Here is a 24,379-nt window from a genome sequence, read left to right on the forward strand (position 1 = left end):
AAATCGTGACTCATCTGACCAAGCCACGGTTTTCCATTCGTTTAGGGACCAACCGATGTGCTCACGAGCCCACGAGAGTCGCTGAAGGCGATGTCGTGCTGTCAGTAAAGGCACTCGAGTCGGTCTTCTGCTGGCGTAGCGCAAGGAAGACAAATTTCGCCGCACTGTACTATCGGACACGTCTCTCGTACGTCCAACATTGATTTCTGCGGTTATTTGACGCAGTGTTGCTTGTCTATGAGCATTGACAACTCTCACAACAGACAACAGACGTCGCTGGTCTCGGTCGTTAAGTGCATCTGGTCGGCCACTGCGCTGTCCATGGTGGGATGTTATGCCTGAAATTAGATACTCTCGGCACACTCTTGACACTATACATCTCGGAATGTTGAATTCCCTAACGATATCCGAAATGGAATGACCCATGCGTCTAGCTCCAACTACCATTCCGCGTTCAAAGTCTGTTAATTCTCGTCGTGCGGTCATAATCACGTCAAAGCCTCTTCACATGAATAACTAGAACACAAATGAAAGCCCTGTCAAAGCTCTTCGCATTTATACATTTTCTACGCGATACTACTGCCGTCTGTATATTTGCATATTGCTATCCCATGACTTTTGTCACTTCAGTGTATATTGTTGGTGTGACTTATCTCACTTGTCTGACATTAACGATACTGGTAGTTCAGTAGTAACGATACTACTGGTAACGATTCTACTACTACTAGTAACGATACTGGTAGTCAGAACAAGCGCACGAACTTCATCTTGGGAAGGAGAGCAAGATCATGCCTGTCGTTGGTAAAAGCCTTGACCACTATACAAGTGACAGTATGGCTCATTTCCGCCCTGAATTTTGATAAAGAGCACGCTGGTGGGACGGGTTCGAATGTCTCTCACTCCTCTTTCTCTGCCACCATCCTCTCAAAAGGACATTCGGCTCACCAAATATTTAGATTGGCCCCATACCGCAAAGACACTGTACATTTACAAACATCCATACCTTCTCCGGGATTCGAATCCGGACTCTTCGGTACCGTAGTTAGCTCCCCTAACCAAGAGCTGGAAGATAGTAGCCATAAAGTCTATATAAGCTAGTTCCAAATGTCAGCAACAGAGTATGTGATATGTATGTTCAATATGTAATTTTGTATTTATGCTGTGCCAGGTTTTCATACACAAAGTTCGTACTGTATCTGAATGCTGTACTATATCTGTACATGTTTATATCTTTTATTTATGGACCTAATTTATACTAAGGATCACGCGTACCGCAATGCCATGCTTCATGTAAAATTTAACTATCATGATAACGTGTATATGTAGATGTATATATATATATGAATATGAGTGAGAGTATATATACTTTTATTCGTTTCGGAATATATATTGTTACGAAATGGAAAGGCGCGGTAAGATGGCTTCCCGCAAAGCTGTTTTAGGGTTGCCATAAAATGGCAAAGGAAGGCAGGGTTGCCACATTTGGCGAGAAATCGCCTATTTGGCGACAAAATTGGCGATATGCCATGAACTGATGGAGAACCTTTTGGAACGAATTCTTAATGTTCTCGAACATAAGCCGAAAGCTATATAAACCTTCTGGTACGCAGTCAGTTAGTATCGAGAGGTCAAGTTAGAGTACCTCGTCTAGAGTGCGAGTTAGTTAGTATCGAGAGGTCAAGTTAGAGTACCTCGTCTAGAGTGCGAGTTAGTTAGTATCGAGTGTGTGTCTCGTCTAGCGAATCAGTCCGTGCGGAGTCGATCGAGTTGACAGCCGGGCAACGAGTGTCGAGTGGGTCATCGAGTGCACCGAAGGAGTCTGTTAGTGTATCGCGGTTAGTGCATCGTCGAGAGAGCGTGTTGAGCTCCTGGAGCGACTGAACCGAAGAGTCGGGAGCCTTGCTCTGTGTGTCGTCGAGTGCATCGCGAGTTGTAGCGTGGAGAGTCTCGAGAGTACGTGGAGTTCCGAGAACGACCGAGCAGAGTCGGGAGCTGTACTGTAGTGCTTTGCCGTGAAGCTGTCTCCACCGTGATAGCCTGATAACCTAGAGAGTGTGTCGCTGATCGTGTCAGCGTGTTTATAGTAGTTCATCGACGACTGTAAAAACGTGTTTTGGAGCTGTCCTGACAATACTGGCCAATAAAGTGTGTTTCGATACTTCAGTCGAAATCGTGCCAATAAGTGTCATCGTTATTCACTCCAAATCTACGAACCCCGTACGAACGTGAAGGAAGAAAAATAACGTAACAACTGGTGTCAGAAGAAGAAGAACGCAACAATATGCATGTAAGTGTGTATATATCTGTATCTGAGTTGGTATTTATGTGTATATACATATATTTTGATTGTACTCTTCTTCTAGTGCCTTGTATGCACATTTATATTTCTTTCTACATTGTTGTACTCTTCTTCAAGTGCCTTGTATGCACATGTATGTTTTTTTTTTTTTTTTTGAATTTTATAAATGTCGTCTGCTCAGCCGGGGCTGCCCAGGGCTGCAGCCTGGCAGCTAGTGGTTGAGTCCCGCTGAGTTGGTAACCAATTCTGCATGGATATATCTATATCGCGGTCGGAAGCCAACTCAACGGTTTACTTCCCTAACCACTATACTGTCTGGAAGGCGTATACAATATAAAGGTTCAGTTAGTTGGGAACTTCTTTTAAAAATACTATAAAAATATATGCTAGGTTTTAACTATCTACATTTACTGATTACATTTATTTTTCTAGGTCTTCTTCAATGCAATTCAGTGAATTTGATATCCTATAAATCTATTATTACTCAGATAACATGCTTATTCTATTATGTACACTTTGTTTATTATTCACTTATGCCAAACTAGACGTAAACACACTGTGATGTTGAATGCCAATCCCTTACGTACAATACAATTATTCCGTTGTTAATGTTCAGTTTTAATAGGCTTCCATTTAGTAGTGCTTCGTCTGATATAATTAAGAATCAGTGGTTCATGCTCACTATCACAGCAAACCGTTGTAAGCGCCTTTTCCTTTGAGGGAAGGTTTCATGCCGATCGAATCCTGAATTCAATTAATAACATAGACCCAACTGAATTTCAAATTCCTTTAGATCATACCACATATTCTGCCATTGGTTATCCATTTCTCGCGATAACTGTGCCATGGATTTGGAATGGAATGACATTATAATGCGACTTCTGTAAAATGATACAGATTACCATTCTAGCAGTTCCAGCCACGAGTGTTGGTTTGCCAGACTGCTAAACTCATTGTTGTTTTCATAAACCACGAACCAAAGAGTGTAAGTGAAGTGTTTTAAAGCAAGGGGTAATACTATTTATATTGCTTTACAGTCAGCTCGCGAGTCAACAAAATACGTTGTAAAAGAAATATAATTTTCGCGGAACGAATTATAATCATAACAGGTTTTCGGCACAGTAGAATTTCAATCTCATGCTACAAAATGATTCATATAAGAAGAAGAAAAAATCTATTAAAAATATTAAAGATTTTTAACTTTAGCAAAATTCCAAATCTATTCATAGTTTAAAGAAATTAAATTTTATGCTCAAGAAAATTGGAACAAGAGTGAAACGTAAAACTAGTGGACAGGGTTACATCAAGAATTAAGAGGATTGGATTGGATTATTCAATTATGGCAAAGCACACGAGGGCTATCTTCCTGAAGGGAGGGATGCCTTCGTGGAGGACTTTCCAAGGAAAACTGGCTCGTAAACACGTTACACATGGGGAAAACCACGAAAACGCCCATGCAGCCAGCCCGTTCGCGGGATTCGAACCTCAGACCCAACTACCAGTGTTCAACGTTCTTTACCGCTCGGCCGCTGTTCGGCCTAAGAATTAAGAGGACTCATATACCTTAAACCGCATAAGATCTTCGACTATGTGACTATTGCAAAAGTTGGGATAAATTATTTATTTTAAAAGCAATTACTTCCATCTTTTTACAGTTGACTACATAATATAGTTGCTTTCGGAAAAAGTAATCAGACAGTTTGTGTTGCCACAAATATTTTTATAATTTAATCCGCTTTGTGACAAATGTTTTCACCTTGCGCGCACATTTTAAAATATTCCGTTGCATAATTTAATTCCATATTTAATATATAGCTTTTATAACATTTGGAAACGACTGTGAACCAAAAATTCTAAGAATTTCATGTTAAATTTGTATTTTATTTGGAGTTGAGTTTATAAAACGTATTTTGTTAAAAAAAATAATGTTTTCGTGCATACATTTTTTTTAATATTAAAATATTCATCAGATTTTGAGTTCAGTTAGCAAATAGTGCCCATATATAGAATTACATCAAATTTCAAACATGTGCCATTAACCATTTTTAAAATATCATGCGCGCAAAGTGGAAACATGACGAAATATTTTGTCACAAAGCGGACAAAATTACAAAAATATTTGTGGCAACACAAACTTTCCGGTTACTAGTTCCCAAAGCAGCTATATTATGTAGTCAGCTGTAAAAAGTTGGAAGTAATTGCTTTTAAAATAAATAAAATATCCCAATTTTTGCAACAGTGACATATTCGAAGATCATAAAGGCTTTAAGATGTATGAGTCCCTCTTAACATAAATAAACACTGAAGAACGTTTGGGTTTGGTCTGATTTAGTTTATTATGGCAAGGCACACTAGGGTTACTTGCCTAAGGGTAGATATGTCATCGTGGAAATCTTTCTAAGGGAAACTGGCTCATATATACGCTACACACCAAAAATGCTACGAAATCGCCCATGCAGCCAGCTCGTCCGTCTGGAATCGAACCCAGATCAGAACTACCGGTGTTCAGCAATTTCACCACTTGGCTGTTGGTGGAAACAACACTGAACAAAAAAAAAGGCTACTATTGGCAACCGCCGTTGATTCTCCTAGCGCATGCGCATGATAAGCAGTACTTTTCTATGTAGTATATGCGTAATACTATGTACTATGCGTAATACTTTTCTATGTAGTTAGCCAACTTTAATGGTGTGTATCGCATGTAAGCGAGAAGTGCTAAGCGCTCTGTAGTATCACGTTACTGCGCTGTTGTTCAACGTCTTCATAGCTTAAATAAATGTTTGTCATGTATATGGAAGACGTCATTATATTCTTCATTGGTTATGAGCCCAGACAATGCTTAACTTTGCAGACCAACCACCATCGTTAAATTCTTTCGGCAAGCCAAGCTGCGTTGACTGAAATGAAAATGACGCCGACAAATACAGTTTCAATTGAAAAGCTAAACAAGGACAACTTTGACACGTGGAAGTTGCAAGTGGAAGCAATACCTATTAAAAATGATCATTGGGACTATGTAACTGGTAAAATTCCGAAACCAGAACCTGGTGATGAAGAATATGCAAAATGGAAAACTACTGACCAAAAAGCACGAGCGGATATAATCCTATCCATCTCGCCCAGTAAAACTTCCACAAGTAAAGAATTCTCTCATGAACTGTGGAGTAAATTGCATTCTATTTACGAGTCGAAAGGTCCAGCTAGAAAGGCCACATTTCTAAAAAATTGCTTTTGATAAAAATGAGTGATTCTAAACAAATGACTGATGATCTAAATGATTTTGTCGTTCTTGTGGACAAACTGAATGAAATGAAAATAAACGTTGCGGATTATTTGCTTACAATATTGCTTTTATATAGCATACCGGACTCTTACTAAAGCTTTCGAATAGCCATCGAATCTCGTGATGAACTGCCTTCTCCAGAAATGCTGAAAATCAAACTGTTGGAAAAAGCTAGCGCTCGCAAAAATAAAAATTCATCGTTTTATGAACCGCAACATGCATTCTATTCAAAAGATCTGAAGTATACTATACTCAACGACCGGTTCCTAAACCGAAACCAGATTAAGTCTGCAAACCAAAAACAGTATCTAGTTAACTACAGATGCAACTTCTGCCATATCTATATAGAAGCATCGGAATGTAGGTAGAAAAGTAAAAAAAACTAAAAGCAAACGCCTTAGTGAAACTGCGATGTCTGCAAAAAAGCAGAATTCTTTGGAGCAAGAAAAAGCCGTATCATACCCAAATAGCAATTCTAAAGACATTTTTTGTCTGGATAGTGGTGCAACATCGCATATGAGTAACAGCGAGGAACTGTTCCAAGAAACTCGCGAGGTAAGTGATACTTACTGTGGGTAAAAAAAGTATTTGCACACCTACATTTTTGTTTGCATTTCATAAAAAGAAGCATTAAGAAATAAAAGAATTGGTATTGCCAAATCAGAATAAGTTTAATCATCCAAAACAAACAGAAAAATTACAATAATATAAATAACAATGCTTTTTTGTAATAAAATTAAAATACCTCGTATCAAAAAAGTATTTGCACACCTGCATGAATACAAAAGAAATAAAATATATAAGCAAATTTCAAATAACTAATATTTAGTATGCATTCCTTTAGCACCTATTACTGCTTGTAATCTTGCTGGCATTGATTTAATTAAATTTTCTGTAATAGTAGGGTCAGTATTCGATCACTCTTCAATAAAGGCTTGTTTAAGGGTAGATTTGCTTGAAATCTTCCTTTTTCTTATATTAAAATCCAAAGAATTCCAAAAATTTTCCAAAGGATTTAAGTCTGGTGATAATGGTTTAGTGGCAAGTTTTCTGGGTACATTATAAAGCAACCACATACGTGTTATACCGGCGGTGTGCTTGGCATCATTGTCTTGCTGAAAATAGTACGAATTACTGACACCCAATTTTATTGCACTTTGTGGCAAGTTATCTCGCAACACATCAATATAGGTTCGAGCTGTCATATTCCCATCAATGAAACACAAATTACCAACTCCTTTGCTAGCCAAGCACCCCAAAATCATAACAGAACCTCCTCCATGTTTAACTGTAGGTAGCATATTTTTGGTATGAAAAGCAGTAGAAGGTTTTCTCCAAACTAATTTCCTGCCATCTGATTTAAAGATATTGAACTTACTCTCGTCGGAGAATATGACATTTTTTCAGAAATCAATTGGCTTATTGATATATTTCTTAGCGAATTCAAGTGTCTTCAGTCTATTTCGTTCAGTTATGAGAAGTTTTTACCTTGGAGATCTCTCATAAATGTGTGCATCGTGCAGGACATTTCGAACACTTTGGGCACAGATTTGAACTCCAGATGTTGAAGCGACATCATTGGCTAAAGTAATTGCACTAATAAATGGATTTTTCGATGCTTCTCTTATGATTTGTTCACTTCATTTACAGTGAAAGTTTCTTTGGGCGTCCGAAGCGCAAGTTATTTGATGTAGATCCTCTTTCTTTATGACGTTTTATAACATACCGAACAGTAGAGAAGCAAACATTTACTTTTTTATCTATTTCTCGATAACTTAGGCCATTTTCTCATAGAGAAACAATTTTTTCTCGCAACGAACTCGGCAATTAAGTTTTCTTAGGTGCCATTACAATTTGAAATCGACAATCAACTGATAACGTTTCGAAAACACCTCCTTTTATAGTCGTCTTACGTATGTTATTTACTGTCAAATAATAGCATAAAAATGCAAATTTGCTAAAGTTGAGTTGAGTGTGCAAATACTTTTTTGGCATAAGATATTTTAATATTGTTGCAAAAAATGTTTTTATTAATATTATTGTATTTTTTGTAATAAATTTAAATGAATAAGCTTATTCTGTTTTTTAAATGCCAATTTTTGTACTTCTTAATGCATTTTCTTATAAATTGTGAACAAAAATGTATGTGTGCAAATACTTTTTGTACCCACTGTATGTTAAATTAGCTGCTGCTAAAGTATTTAAAGCTATCGGAAAAGGAACTGTTAAATTTAAATTTCGTATAGGTTCTAAAACCGAAAATATCAAACTCAAAATTGTATTGTGTGCACCTGATTTGAAAAATAATTTAATCTCAGTGTCTAAAGTAACTGCAAATAATCTTTCAGTAATTTTCAAAGAAAAATGTGCTCAAATAATTAATTCTAATAACGAAACAATAATTTTAGATAAACGCGAAAATGATCTTTTTTTTTTTTTTTTGCCATGCGAATATTTGAATCTATCAATTGCTAAAGAAATAGGCTAATCTTTGGAATATGGTAACAGGTAGTTTGGCGACATTTTGGTAAGGCGATAAAGGTTACTAGGTAGGACTTTAGCAATAATCTGAGAAGTACACAGTTCGAATCACAGATTATTTTGTCTCAGAGAAATGAGAGATCATGAGACATGTCATGTGACATTTTCTGGAATATTCCGATCGTGATTTTAGCTAATAAGCACTTAGAACTAATTTCGCTGCTAAAGTGCAGAATCGCCCACTTATTTGTTTGGCGCCTTTTAGAAGAGTAAGAAGAATTGGATTTTTCTCAATTTTCTTTGACTTTTTAATAGTGAAAATAGGTCGATGTGAACATGGATAAAGTCATGCGTGTGCACAATGTCATTTTTGTGCAATTCTGGGATGTTTTTTTAAGTGAAAATAGGTCGACGTGTACATGGATACCGCGTATGTGCAATTCTTAAAAACGCGCGAATCAGTGGACGATTCTGCATGTTCTTACAATTTCGCACCTAATCTTCGTCATGATTAAGCACTTTTGTTCCATAAAAGTTCTAGCATAAGGGTAATTCGGCTAGCAGATTGTTGGAAAAAATGTTGAGTAAATAAAAACATAAAAATAAAAAAATATATATTAAAAAAAAATGCTTTTACTTCGTGAAAACAAAATGGCGTCCCCCAGAAAAAACTAGCAGGTTGCTGTAGCAGGGTTGGTCGCCAAATTTTCGCCAAAAAATCGCCAAGCTACCGTAATCTGAACATTCACCAAGAAATAGATGAGTAGCATATAAGATTTGACCATGTAAACGAAAGTGATCTTAAAACCTTCAATTAAATAACATGGTTAGAAGTCTTTCTTTTTCTCAAAATGACTCTCTTTCTACATGTAAGGTATGCATTCAGGGTAAACAAACCGCAACCCCCCCCTCTCCAAAGAATCTGACTATAGACGTACTGAATTGTTAAATCTAATTCATTCTGATTTGTGTGGTCCCACGAGAACCGAATCAATAGGTGGATCATTTTATTTCGCAACATTTATCAATGATAAATCTCGATATATTCGTATTTATTTTCTAAAATCTAAGTATAAGGTTAAAGAGACTTTCAGAAATTTTAAAGCATCTTTTGAAAATAAACTTAATTCTAAAATCAGAATTCTGCGGACCGATAACGGGCTAGAATATTTAGGGAAAGACTTTAATAAATTTCTTAACGACGCGGGAACAAAACACGAAATGAGCACTGCTTACACGCCAGCCTAGAATGGCGTCGCCGAAAGAAATGGCGCGATGTTTTTTTATTGCAATCCAATCCTGCCTCAGAAATTCTGGGCCGAAGCCGTCAATACGGCTGCTTACATTCGAAATCGCTGCTCAACGCGAGGTTTAAAAGGCGAAACAAAAACACCTTATGAAGTGATGTTTGGCAGAGTACCAGCTGTTTCTCACTTCAGAATCTTTTGCCAAAAAGCATTTTCACTCAATAAAAGGGCAGGAATAGGCAAATTTGATATTCGATCTAAAGAATGTATTTTTATTGGCTATTCTGATGAATCAAAAGCGTATAAACTTTGGGATACTGAGGCACGTAAAGTGATAATAAGCAGAGACGTAAAATTTATTAATGAGTTTGAAAACCGCTGTAGTTATGACTCAGAGCAAGAAACTCTCCGGAGGAAAACATTATAAATAAAGCGTGTTGTGATAAATCATCACCTCTGGACGGCAGCGAGTCGCCACTTGACTCTTGAATTTGAAAAGGAAAGCGCAGGTGATTTAGATAGCGAGTCAATGCCTCCTATCCTGATTAAGAGGGGACCTGGTCGACCCCAGAAAATAAAAACAGGTGTGCCAGGAAGGTCTAAAAGGAATATCACTCTACAGTTGTAAATAAAAATGAACAAACTCAAAATGTTGTTGAGGAACGCATTAATCCTACGGTGCAAGAAGAATTAAATGGACCATATGCTGAAAACTGGCATAATGCCATTCTGTCAGAATATAAATCGCTTGTTCAAGAAAAGGCTTGGAAATTATTAAAACGACTTGAAAATAAAAAGTTATTGGTAGTAAATGGGTTCTTAAATTAAAATATAATCACGATGGCACTATCGATAAATACAAAGCTAGGCTAGTTGCTAAAGGGTATGCTCAAATCCCTGGTCTCGATTTCACTGAAAGCTTTTCCCCTGTTACTAGATTTAAGGGTTAATCTTTGAATTATGGTAACTTGGCGATTTTTGGCGAAAATGTGGCGATCAACCCTGCTACCGCAACCTGCTAGTTTTTTGTTTTTTTTTTTGGACGCCATTTTGATTTTACGAAGTAAAGGCATATTTTTTTTTTTTCTTTTTTTATATACTCAACATTTTTTTATCCGAATTACGCTTATGCTAGAACTTTTATGGAACAAACGTGCTTAATCATGACGAAGATTAGGTGCGAAATTGGGAGAAAGTGCAGAATCGCCCACTACTTGCCGCGTTTTTAAGAATTGCACATACACGGTATTTATGTATACGTCGACCTATTTTCACTTAAAAAAACATCCCAGAATTGCACAAAAATGGCATTGCGCACTCTTGACTTTATCCATGTACACTCTAAAGTCCTAGCTAGTAACCTTTATCGCTTTACCAAAATGTCGCCAAACTGCCTGTTACCATATTCCATAGATTAGCCGAATTAAGTTCCATAAGAACAGTTTTAGCCTACGCTGTAGAACACAGTCTCAAAGGTTACCAATTAGGTTTTGTAATGGCCTATGTAAATGGAAATTTAGATGAAGAAATCTACATGGAAATTCCCGAAGGTTTTCGCATTGAAACTAATTCAGATAAAGTGTGTCTTTTAAAGAAATCATTACACGGTCTTAAACAGTCAGGACGTCAGTGGTACAAAAAGCTGGATGAAAAATTAAAATCTATGAAATTTAAATCTCTTAATTTAGATAATTGTGTTTATATTAAAAAGACGTCTAACAGTGAAACTATTATAATTATTTACGTAGACGATCTTATCGTTTTTACCGATTCTAAGCAAACGTATGAAACAATTCGCGATTTCTGCTTTCAAAATGAAAGACGTGGAGAAATTTCATTATTGCTTAGGCATAGAATTTTGCCAAAATGAGAATTCAGCTAAAATTTCTCAAAATAAATACGTTGATGATATTTTAAATCGGTATAAAATGCAAAATGCTAAATCACTGTTATCAACTCAAAAAAACCAAACCGCTCACACTCCTGGCATGAGTTCTTTCAACTATACTTTTGGGATTCCCTGAAAAAAAACCTCTCTACATAAAACAATAATAAAATTCTGGAATGAAAAACTGTTGAAAGTTAAATACAATGAAAACTAAACACACTTTTATTGAAAGATTACATTATTTTTTTTACCATAATTGATATTACTACAAAACACAGTGTAAAAATAAATGGTTAAATTGAAAGCAGATCCCAAAGAACAGAAAATTGCCTGCTAACAATACCAGCATTTTCCTTTTTTATCCAATTTCACAAAATGATACCAAATATCGCTGTAGATCTTCTATTCGGTAGGAACCGCATTTTGTGCTGCAACCTTAAAAAATACGTTATATGGGAAAAAATTATGTTTATAAATATATACTAATTCTAAAGAAGATTAAAGATAAATTCACAGCTCTTGATTACATGACGTTAGTAAAATACGTAAATAAATAAAATATAATTTATTATTTTACATAGATATTACAGTAATATTGTATATAAAAGGTAATACCTAATATGCATAGCTGTGATAGAGTATTCAAAGAATCGAAATGAAACTCAAAGAAACAGCTGCAAGGAAGAGAAAAGAGCAAATAATCAAGACTCCGCAAGAGCCAGATTTGAAAAAGCGAATGATGAAGACTCCGTCGGAATCGGATCCGCAGCTAGAACCGGAGCGTGCGAATAATCACGACTCCGAAGGACCCAAATCTGCGACTAGTGTCAGAGCGCTGACAACTGTGAATCCGACGAAACTGTTCCTATAATCTACATACTTTAAACAGATCCTCGCACTGCCAAATGGAATAAAAAAACGTCATCTATTTGTAAACAGGCGTGATCAGTTTCGCTGAGATGCGTCGGTTTATTTAACGCTTTGTTTTTTAAATGTTAGAACACAAGCAAGACAAAAGCATACAAACATATGTTACCATGAAAGACCGAAATTGGAGAATGTCGACTTTCACCGGAGAATGTCAACATTCACCAAATACGTCGGTGAAAGATCGAATATTGCACTACATTCTTGTATATTCGGACTCTCACCGGTGTATGTTGATAATCACAGTCAGATATGTTCTGGTGAAAGTCGAAAAGAGAGGTTATAAAGTGCCATAATAGTTCAGGTTGTTTCAATAAATAAGATTTGAATCACATAATTTAGTAAGATTTTTATTACTGTTATTTTATTTTCTCATTTAGAACGTACTGTATAATTAAGTAAGTTTTTAACTTCTATTATTTTCCTTTCTCATTTGAATGTATTGTGTGTTTTGGGTTCTCATGTTCTTAAGTTCTAGAGGCCCACCAGCGGCCGAGCAGTAAAATCGTTGAACACTGGTAGTTCGGTCCGAGGTTCGAATCCCGCGAACGGGCTGGCTGCATGGGCATTTTCGTGGTTTTCCCCATGTGTAACGTGTGTACGAGCCAGTTTCCTTTAGAAAGTCCTCCACGAAGGCATCCCTCCCCTTAGGCAGATAGCCCTAGTGTGCTTTACCGTATTCACAATACACACCACATCATCTTAAGTTCTTATTTCAAGTCTCAAGTGCGTTCCGAATGAATTACGGAAAAGGAAATATAATATTCTTATGTGTTCAACATTCACCATTAGTACATGGTGAATGTGGACATTCACCGGCGTAAGTCAGAAATGAGAGTATTTGGAAAATATTTCGGCCCAAGGCCCAAGGCGATATTTTCCGGAGTACCTTTGCAACTTAATGCAATTACCTCCACAACTTCGTTAAGGAAAACTGAGGTGATTAAGACAAATCACTGGCTGAAGGGTAAAAATATTTCGGACATACACCAAGAGACTATGTTGACATTCACCGATGAAAGTCGACATTCTCCAGATTTCGGTGTTTCACCGTAACATATGCATACACTACAGACATAAAAATAAGCCAGAGACTTTCCCAGTAAAATAACAAAGGGAAGACTGCTACTGTTTACATTAAGAGGAATCAAATTTTTGGCATGTTTCCCAACAGCTCTCGGTTAACTGTTAAAGACGACCGCTCAGTTTTTGTCGGAGCGCTGATTATTCGTTCAGTCTAAGGAATCGGTTCCGGAGCGGGTCGTTCAGCTCTAGTTAGCACTAAATTACAAAAATATATATATTTCAATTAAAATTAAAAAAACTGCATGCGCAAAAAGTAGCAAAAGAAATGGAAAATTTAAAATACAAATATAGCATGAAAATAAATGCATATGATCGTATGTAAACATATGCGTATGAATTAAAATTATATCAGGCATATATGTTTTTAAAACATCATGTTATAAATGCAGTTGAGACGTTTTCAATTGTTCTTTGAGTTTTACTCTTTTCTGAAAAGTTATACTTTTCATTGCACGTGATTTTGTAGTCTTAATGCAGGCCGTACTTTTGACATTATGCAATCACCAAATCTGTGGCAATAATTTGAGACAATTATTTATTTTTGAAGATAATAAACCACCAAACCTTTCTTACACTCTCACTCTTCTTCATCAAAGTTCTCTGCTTTGGTGGATTTTAAAATTTATTTGATGATAACCTGATGTGGTTTAAAGCAAGATACACTAATCCGATATGGTTTCAATACACCAAGCATCATTGTAAAAGCATAAAACCGCACTCATACAATAAGTTAGAAACTGTAATTTAACACAATAACACGCCGAACAAATACAAATTCAGAGGTCAAACAACAAAAATCAGCGTTATATTTTCAAGTTATAAATTTGAAAGTATAACGCTGATTTTTGTTGTTTGACTTCTGAATTAGTATTATGTTTAATGTCGTCGGACATACTTCAAGATTGCTTCAAGAGATAATCTTCTAAAATCGGAGGCACCAGAAAAGATTTTGTTGAAACTGGTTTAGAAAATAACAATACAAGCTTTTAGACGCTTATGTCAGAATTTAAGGCAGGGCTTAATTTAATAATGATGTTTTATAAACCTGATACTTTCTAAGACTGTATTTTCAAATCGAACCTAAAGCGCACCTTATATTTTGCAACATATGATTCAAATAAACAGATTATTAGGTAGAAAAAATAATTAACATTTTATTTAATTTAATTTGATTAACATAACATAGAATTTTCGGACACATCTACACGTGCCTTTTTGTTTAAAAAAAAATTGCTTCTTTTCCTGTAAGTGTAATTTTTTCTTTATTATGGATGGTTAAAATATACCATAAAAATCTGGTATGACACCATATGACTTCCTCGTACAACCTATTACACATTCTAGCTGGATTTCGAGTTTCATTAGACATGTTTCTCATTCAATTAATTCAGTTCTCACTTTGCAGAAAGGCAAAAATAATAACTGAGAATATCATAAAAAGAAATCGAAAAATATATAAAAACATAAAACACCAAATACAGTTAAAACAATTGCAAAAAAAATTTTGATAATTTAAATTAGAGTTTCTGCGCTAACACAGGCAATTCGGCCAGCGGGCAAAGAGGCAAATATTTCTGTGAACAAAACTGAGAATTTGCTTTCTTGTCCCACACGGCAAAATGACTTTGAAGGTGCAGAAATCGACTTAACCCTTTGTTACACAGGTGGGGAAAATTACGTATTTACACAGTTAGCGCATAAAATGCGGCAGTTAATATTTTAGTTATAAAGGCAACTTTTTTAATATTATTTAGTAAATAAAATATTTAAATAAATAACATGTATGCTAAGCAATGAAATAAAAATCTAATTCTATCTTCATAATGTATAAAATAATATCTTATATGCAATTTAATGAAAATTCTGGAATAAGATAGATTTGCCCAAAAAAAAAAAAAAAAAAAAAAAAAAAAAAGAAGAAGAAAGACTACGAAATTGCGTTACGGATATTTTTTATTCGGACATATCATATTCTTCATTATTTGTCTGGTTATAATAATTTATACACGTATAATTTATTTGTTTCATGTGATTTTTACAAGTGAATTTTTTACTGTGTTAACAGATTATAGTTGTTCCAACTCTTCGTCATTATATTCGCTTAATTCTTCATCTGATAACGTCTTGAAGATATCTCGCATAATCATCAGGGTGATCTATATTTTTTCTCCTTGAAAACCTAAAATAAATATAAGAAAGTCAGTTTATTTTTTTATAATAGAAAATAATTTGAAAGACTGAGAAATTAAATAATTCTAAAGTATTATGTTTTTGTATATTAGTAAATAATTTAAAAGATTTACAAATTAAATAATTCTAAACTATTATGAACAGTAATATTACTTTCTAATCACGCAAAAATAAAAAAACAAACTACGAAGTGTGAAAACAAATACTTACATTGTTACACAGATAGCACTTTGTGCGCCAGGAGAGACTTGTCGTAAACAATCCTGAAATTAAACGCGGGAAACTGTAACCTCCAACATTTTACAGCTTCCTTTTCTGAAACGAATAAATGGACAAAGGTTAGGTTGGGAGTAGGTATTAGTTACGTAATTTTCTTGGAATTCGCGAAAAGGTTTTCAAGAACTGTAGTACTCTGTGCGCCGCCTGTGTAACTAAGGGTGACTTAATTCAATATTCTGCTAAGTTTTAAATGTAAACAAATATGGCTTCTCCATTAGGCTTAGTTGCACTTAAACGACTTTTAAACTGTTGATAATTCTACAACTATTGCATGCAGATTAGCTAAAAGCATATTCAATCATTTTCAAAGCAAAAAATGCACAATTTATCACCAACTGAGCTCACCGAACCGAGTGTCAAAGTGGATATATATATTTACATACTATGGTGTGGCCGATTCCAACCAAACCAGGAGGTGCACAATTACATGTTATACATACCATAGCAGTCCGGTATACAAAATTTCAACGTTCTGAGGTTGCTCGTTTTTGAGTTATTCGAGATATATTCATAAGTGCGTAGAGGCGTCACGAAAAAAATCTCCCCTGAATCCATTTTATATCCATTTTACAATCCGTTTTGAGAAAAAAGTCCTTTATTTTCGTCCTTACATACAGATATCATGCAAAAACATCATTAAATTGCATTCGATAGCCATTAAATTGCATTCGATAGCGATCAAAATGGATATTTTTGTTGTAATATGATACTGGAAATTTTTCGTAATAACAATATTTCTTTTACTTCGTGCAAGGAAGTAAAAAAAAAAATTATATTTGTGACTGAAATTTTGTTTTGATTATTTAATTTCACCTTTTGAATTCAATTTAAATATTTATAATTTTAAGTCAGTATAGTGATTAGCGGTCAATATAGTGTCTCGTTAGATAAAGGTTTCCAAATTACTTAGAAAGAATAAGAGTAAAGTAATATAAAGTTTCCAAAACAAATTCTGAATTTGAATAAAGAATAAGTATTATCAATCAAGTAAAAAATAACTCGAAATAAGCGACATAAAAATTATCAATTTTTTCCCAACAATGAAATAAGAAACTAATTTAAAATTGATAATATTTAAATTTATTCAAGTATAAATAAGTAAACTATTTTGAAAACATACGATTTTCAATAAATTTAAATTAAGTATTCCTAAATTTCGCAGACGGGTGTAAAGTATTATGCAGTAGAAATAATTTCGTGACTTTATGCAGTGCAAAGTAATCAGTGTGATGTCCTAAATTAGAAAATGTTACATTTGTCCCTGCAAATCCCACGAAATATTAAAATATTTTAACTCGTTCGGAAGCTGTTCTGTAGTAAGTATTCAGCTATCTCAAAGTTTCCAAAGTTGTTTGAAGACATCTAAGTTAACAAATTGCATTGTGTTCAGCGCAAGTTTTAAAACAAGTTGCTTTTAACGAAACTTTCTTCAACAAGACAATTGGAGTGCCGCCCATTTCCGGAACATCATTCCCAGGATACTATGCACACCTTGATCTTAATGAATTCCTGACCATACCTTTCATTCTTTAATTTTGAGTATGTGGAGAAATATAGTTATCGCATCGCTTTCTCGGTAGAGTGATCCCAATTAAGAAGTTCTCGCTTTGGTAAATTGCCAACAGCCACAGACATGTGGTGTAAGTCATTCATACTAAAAACTTATTCTTAAAAAGATTAAAGTATTTGAACGGCATTTTTTATTTCAGATAACAGTGTTCTATAATTAAGACACAATAACACGCCAAACGAATACTAATTCAGAAGTCAAACAACAAAAATCAGCGTTATCTTTTCAAAATTTTCACAGGACTAGTTTCGATGGTTTTACCGAACCACCATCCTCAGTTGCAAAACCGCAAATGAACAAGATAGAAAATAATGGATAGATAAGATAAGAAACCATGGACAAGAATAAGCAAGTGGCGCCATCTGTTGATGAAACCAGAACTAAAATATATTTTCTTTAACTCTTTCGCATCGAGAGACGACCAGATCTGTTTTCATCAAACATCAAAAACGCCCGTGTTTACGAATTTGTCTTGGAATAGTTTTCCTTTCCCCCTGCCTGGTAGATAGCTACAGCATTAACAATAACCTACTTAAGTGAAATGACTGTTTCTCTCTTGAGGGTTTTTCAGCGGTTTCATCCATTGTATGCAGTTTCACCTGAGAGCCGGATTGCACCTGCGAACGTTAATAGCTTTCCGTATGTCTCCTTTAGTTGCTTCAAAAGAATGATTGACATGTCTCTAAACAACTCGCGAAACCAATGAGCCATACACTAACGTGGAGGGGGAAAGCACTAGGTGGAAAATAAACGAGGCGTTGGGACGGTTTGCCGTTGCCTGAATGAACGGGCGTTACGGGCGACTTCGATGCGAAAGAGTTAAAGGCCGAAGGCAAAGATGGATTGGAATTAGGATCGTTAACTAGAACAGAAAAATTTTTTTTTAATGTGAAATGCCTCTAGAAAATCCAGTTCTCCAATGGAAGATGTTTTTTGAATAATTTGGCTGCAGAAAAATTGAAAGTGGGATTTTCGGACCAACAATGTTAAGCAACAGAAGACTTCTGTGCTTCCTTTTTTCTAACATATACCTCATATTCCTTGACGTGAAATTTAAAGGCTGTCTTAGTTTGGCCAATGTAAATTAAACCACACTGGCAAGGAATCCTATAAATACCCCAGGAATTCATATCCGGAATGGGGTCCTTAAGTATGCAACTTATTCTCCCATCAAAAAAATTTCGAGCTCCATACTCAAGGACCCCATTCCGGATATGAATTCCTAGGGTATTTATAAGATTCCTTGGCAGTGTGGTTTAAAATACATTGGCCAAACTAAGAGAGCCTTACAATTTCGCGTCAAGGAACATGAGGCACATGTTAGAAAAAAGGAAACACAGAAGTCTTCTGTTGCTCAACATTGTTGGTCCGAAAATCACACTTTCAATTTTTCTGCTGCCAAATTATTCAAAAAACATCTTCCATTGGAGAACTGGATTTTCTAGAGGCATTTCACATTCATAAAAATCTTTCTGTTCTAGTTAACGATCCTAATTCTAATCCATCTTTGCCTTCGGGCTTTGAAGAAATTATGTTTTAGTTCTGGTTTCACCAACAGATGGCGTCACTTGCTTATTCTTGTCCATGGTTTTCTGATCTTATCTAACCATTATTTTATACCTTGTTCATTTGCGGTTTTGCAGCTGAGGATGATGGTTCGGTAAAACCATAGAAACTAGTCCTGTGAAAATTTTGAAAACATAACTCTGATTTTTGTTGTTTGACTTCTGAATTAATAGTCTTCTAATTCATGCAAATGATTTTTGTTGTTTGACTTCTGAATTAATAGTCTTCTAATTCATGCAAATATTTGCTTTTATTTATTTGTATTTTGTTATATAAGTTTCTATGCAATTTTGTATTTTTATTCCCCTTCTTTTCGAATGTACTTCGTTTGAGTCATTTTTTAAAAAAATTTCAAGCACTGATTATACTTGTAAATTGTTATTTGCTGAATTATTTGATGCAAATTCTGAATAAATAGATGTTGAAAAAAAGAGCTGTCGATACCCATTACTTTTTATAGCAATTTAGTTTGGTTTATTTGATTATGGCAGAGCACTCGAGGGTTATCTGCCTAACGAAAAGAATGTCTTCGGGAAGGACTTTCTAAGGGAAACTGACTCGTACACGTTACACTTGGGAAAATCAACGAAACCTCTCAAGCGGCCAGCCTGTTCGAGAGATTCGAACCTCGGTGTGAACTACCAGTGCTCAGCGATTTTATTACGGCACGTTGGAGACTCTAAGTAGTCATTCATTATCTTTGAGATACTTTAAAAGCTTCCAGAAACACAAATTCGTGGCGGAAAACAGACTTTTCTGTAAGATTCTTGTAATTTCCTTAGAAAAAAAAGGAAGATCCCCCTGAATTACTCTACTTAACCCGCGGGAAAGCTCGTGGGTGTATCATATCCCAACTCTACATAAAAGTGGAATACTCCTAACTTGTGAAACTGAAATTCTGTCCAGCTTTCAATAGCTGAGTTTCTAGTTGTGGTTGACTTTCAGAACCGCTTTTTCTTTGCCTGTGTGTTTCAGAAAAAGATTTATCGGTATTTTGTTGGAACTGGGTTATGACCCACCCCACGCGCTTGACCGCGTAAGTGTTTTTCTGACTGAATATTTAGTTCATAAATTTATTTCTAGAGTGTAACAGTAAATATTTCTACTCGCAAGTGATTTTAAAGCGCTTGACATTAAATTCTTAAAAATTTCTAAATGCATTAAGGGGACTCATACACCTTAAAACCCATAAGATGTTCGAATAGATGACTGTTGCAAGAATTGCGATAACTTATTTATTTTAAAAGCAATTACTACCGACGTTTTACAGCTGACTATATAATATGCCTGCTTTCTGAAATAGTAATCAGAAAGTTTGTGTTGCCACAAATATTTTTATAATTTAATCCGCTTTGTGACAACATTTTTCGTCCTATTTCCAACTTGCGCGCCCAGTTTAAAACATTCTGTTTCATAATTTAATTCCATATTTTATATATAGCTTTTATAACATTTGGAAACTACTGTGAACCTAAAATTTTATAAATTTCATGTTCAATTTTTATTTTATTTTAAGTTGAGTTTATAAAATGTATTTTATTAAAAATTGTTTTAATGTTTTCTTCCATAAAATTTTTCAGTATTAAAATGTTCAGCAGATTGTTGGTTCAGTTAGAAAATAGTGCTCATATAAAGAATTCCATCCAATTTCAAGTATGTACCATTAGCCATTTTTAAAATATCATGCGCGCAAGGTGGAAACATGGCGAAATATTTTGTCACAAAGAGGATTAAATTACAAAAATATTTGTCGCAACACAAACTTTCTGGTTACAAGTCTCCAAAGCAGCGATATTATGTAGTCATCTGTAAAAAGTTGGAAGTAATTGCTTTTAAAATAAATAAAATATCCCAATTCTTGCAACAGTCACATATTCGAAGATCATAAGGTGTTTAAAGTGTATGAGTTCCCTTAAGGTAAAAAGAACGAGTCCCTATGAACTGGAGATGCAGCGCATGTGAGGTTTATTAGATTATTTCCGAGTATTTGAAAAACTAAAATAAAATAATGAAAAAAAAAAAAGGTTTGAAAGCGATGAAGATTGCATTTCTGAAATGATGAAGAATATTTTCTACAATGTTTTGGTTTCGAAAAAGGTAAAACATTAATTCCTGATTTTAATAAAAAAGGAAAAACTCTTGTTATGCTTTCAACATTATATAACGATCATACTATAGATGATACTATTGGAGAAAATAAAACGTCAGGAATTATATATTTTAATAATATGACTAAAGGAGCAGTGGATATGCTGGATGAAATGTCAACGAAGTATTCAATTGCCAGAATAACAAGGTGGTGACCAACGGTAATTTTCTTTCCTGTACTGAATGTTGTTGTAATAAATGCTTGAATTACATTCAACTGTTAATCCACAGCATTACATTTAATGAAAAAAAGTATTTAACAAAGAGTCAGAGATTAATACTTTCCAAGAAATTGACGTACTGCATGCAAAACAAAAGCAGAAGTTTCGACGAAGAATTAAAACGAATAATTGAAATTCGAAACAACTAAGTATGAAAGATGTGATATATTTTTTGCCTTCGCGCAAGGACAGAAGAACGTGAATGCAATGTTTAAAATGTGAAAACATTCTGTGCCAAGAACACATGAATGTATTTCGTTCAAAGTGTGAAGAAATAAAATAAGCATGGTGTATTATAGATGCAAGGGAACTTAGAGCCATGATGTTTAATTTTTTATTATTTTCATTTATCTTAATTTTAACTCTAAGATTATTTTGGAAATTAATTTTTTGAAATCCAATTATTATTCACGTATTTATAATACACGGGAACATGAAAAACAGCTTTAAAACTAAATGAAACTATTTTTATCGTATTTTAAATATTGGGGTATGTGATACCCCACGCTCCCGCTCTAGTAACTTTCGTTGGTGCGACTTCCGCCGGGTTAAGACAATACTAATTCAAATGTTTCTTGCTTCAAAATAACCTAATGACTCTATAATCTATCTACTAATGAATAACTTTTTAATTAATGTTCAATTGAAAATTAATTACCATTTAGCCGGCTAATGAAATTCCATTTGAGTATGCGTATAGTTATTATCAGATTTCTCTTCTCTTATATAAATGGATGAAATTAAATCGGAAATATTGAAATTTATATTTACAGTTAAACGTGCTAGTCTGTATCTTTTTTTCTACACATGATACTATGAGTCATAATTCTGAATATAGTACCATGACCTTCTAGCTAAGCGCTTGGCATCATTCATCTAACAATGGAAGATTTACCAGTTGGAATGAAACTTAGAGGCATGATGTTTATTTTTTTATTAATCTTAACTCTAAGATTATTTCGGAAATTAATTTTTTGAGACCCAATTATTATTCACTTATTTATAATACACGAGAACAAAAAAAATGCTTTAAAACTAAATAATACTATTTTTATTGTATTTTAAATATTGGGGTATGTGATACCCCACGCGCCCACTCTAGTAACCTTTCTTGGTGCGACTTCCGCCGGGGTTAAACTGTGTGTTTTGAGAGCCTCAGACCTATTTCTCAGGTCATCTTCAGTTATTCTCAGCTATGTTTTCAAGTACAAAATTGCGATCGTACGTCTGCTCTCAACCACCACAGCAAAGAACTATACTGATCTTATATTAAGTCGATAAACTTCATACGCTTGCATATTAGGTATTTTCATTCAACGAAAATTAATTCTGATAGCATGATACTTATGTATAAACGTAATAGCACCGCAAAGATTTAATTATCATTCGTACTGAAATATAGATTTCAGTTTCTTTTGGACAATAGTATATTCAAATTTGATGAATCGGTAAAATGTGAATATATTTATTGGAACGTGATACATAACTGAGGAAAAACCTGAAAAGTTAATTAACTGTTCGTCTTTATCTCCTTCACCTTTTATGCGCAAAATGTGAAGACTAATATGTTTAGATGGATCTCTTGCACAACGACAGAGATATATTTACCTAATTCAGCTTACAAATATTGAAACGTTTCTTCAAAATAAAGACGAAATGTTTATCTTGTTGATCAATAGATTTTGATTAGAACTGTATTATTAAATAACACAATGTATTATTAAGGGGACTCCTACACCTTAAACCCCTCGTGATCTTCGAGTATATGACTGTTGCAAGAATTGGAATATTTTATTTATTTTAAAAGCAATTACTTCCAACCTTTTACAGCTGACTGCATAATATAGCTGCTTTGGAAACTAGTAACCAGAAAGTTTGTGTTGCCACAAATATTTTTGTAATTTAATCCGCTTTATGACAAAATATTTCTCCATGTTTCCACCTTGCGCGCATGATATTTTAAAATTGGCTAACGGTACATACTTGAAATTGGATGGAATTCTTTATATGGGCACTGTTTTCTAACTGAACCAACAATCTGATGAATATTTTAATACTGAAAAATTTTATGGATGAAACCATTACAAATTTTGTTAATAAAATACATTTTATAAATTCAACTCAACATAAAATAAAAATTTAACATTAAATTTTTAGAATTTTAGGTTCACAGTAGTTTCCAAATGTTATAAAAGCTATATATCAAATATGGAATTAAATTATGAAACAGAATGTTTTAAACTGTGCGCGCAAGTTGGAAATATGACGAAAAATGTTGTCACAAAGCGGATTAAATTATAGTAACATTTGTGGCAACACAAACTTTCTGATTACTATTTTAGAAAGCAGCTATATTATGTAGTCAGCTGTAAAAAGTTGGTAGTAATTGCTTTTAAAATAAATAAGTTATCCCAATTCTTGCAACAGTCACCTATTCGAACATCTAATGGGTTTTAAGGTGTATGAGTCCCCTTAACACAGCGAAATCTTTTCCAAATAGAAAAATCTTGCTAGACATATTTGATTCTAGAGCAACAGCATGCGGCTCATGTTGCTGGAATCGAAATTACATATCTGCTTCCCGCATGTGATTTCTTTATTTTCTGAAAGTTAGGTTTTGTCTTATAATTCATTATACTGAAGTGCTTGAGAAAAGCATGAAAATATACCTTACGTATAATTGCTTTGCATGTAAGCTTCAATTACCTTGCATGTAAGCCTTAAATTATACAATTGTGATTATTTACAGCAGTTATGGTTACTGTAAGCGAGAAGGTTTCCAATGTCTTCAGCAATATGATTACAGGCGAAACCATCGGGGCAAAATCATAGCGGTCTCTCAGCGTATTTATGAACATACAATTAGAATATTAGCTCAGAATGTGAACGCGGTTCTGCAGACTGAGAACATATATAAGGTATCACAGTGAACATTTCTATTCCTGGAATTTAGTTACATCGGCTGCAGGCGATCCTACAGATAGATAGTCAGATAATATTGGGAATGTTTAATGTATGTTAGGTTATATACGGACTGCTGCTGATTTGCTTGTAGGGTTAAGATTATATTTTCTTAAATTAAAACTAACTTCCAAGACAGTTGAATTTTCGTTTCTAATGGTAAGACAGTTTCAAAATCTTGAATAAGATGGACGGGGAGAAATATAATAAAAAAAAAATCTAAATGTTTGAGA

Source organism: Stegodyphus dumicola, chromosome 5 (genome assembly GCF_044657685.1).
Source record: "Stegodyphus dumicola isolate Sdum_Otavi_A_Nest chromosome 5, ASM4465768v1".
NCBI lineage: Eukaryota > Metazoa > Arthropoda > Arachnida > Araneae > Eresidae > Stegodyphus > Stegodyphus dumicola.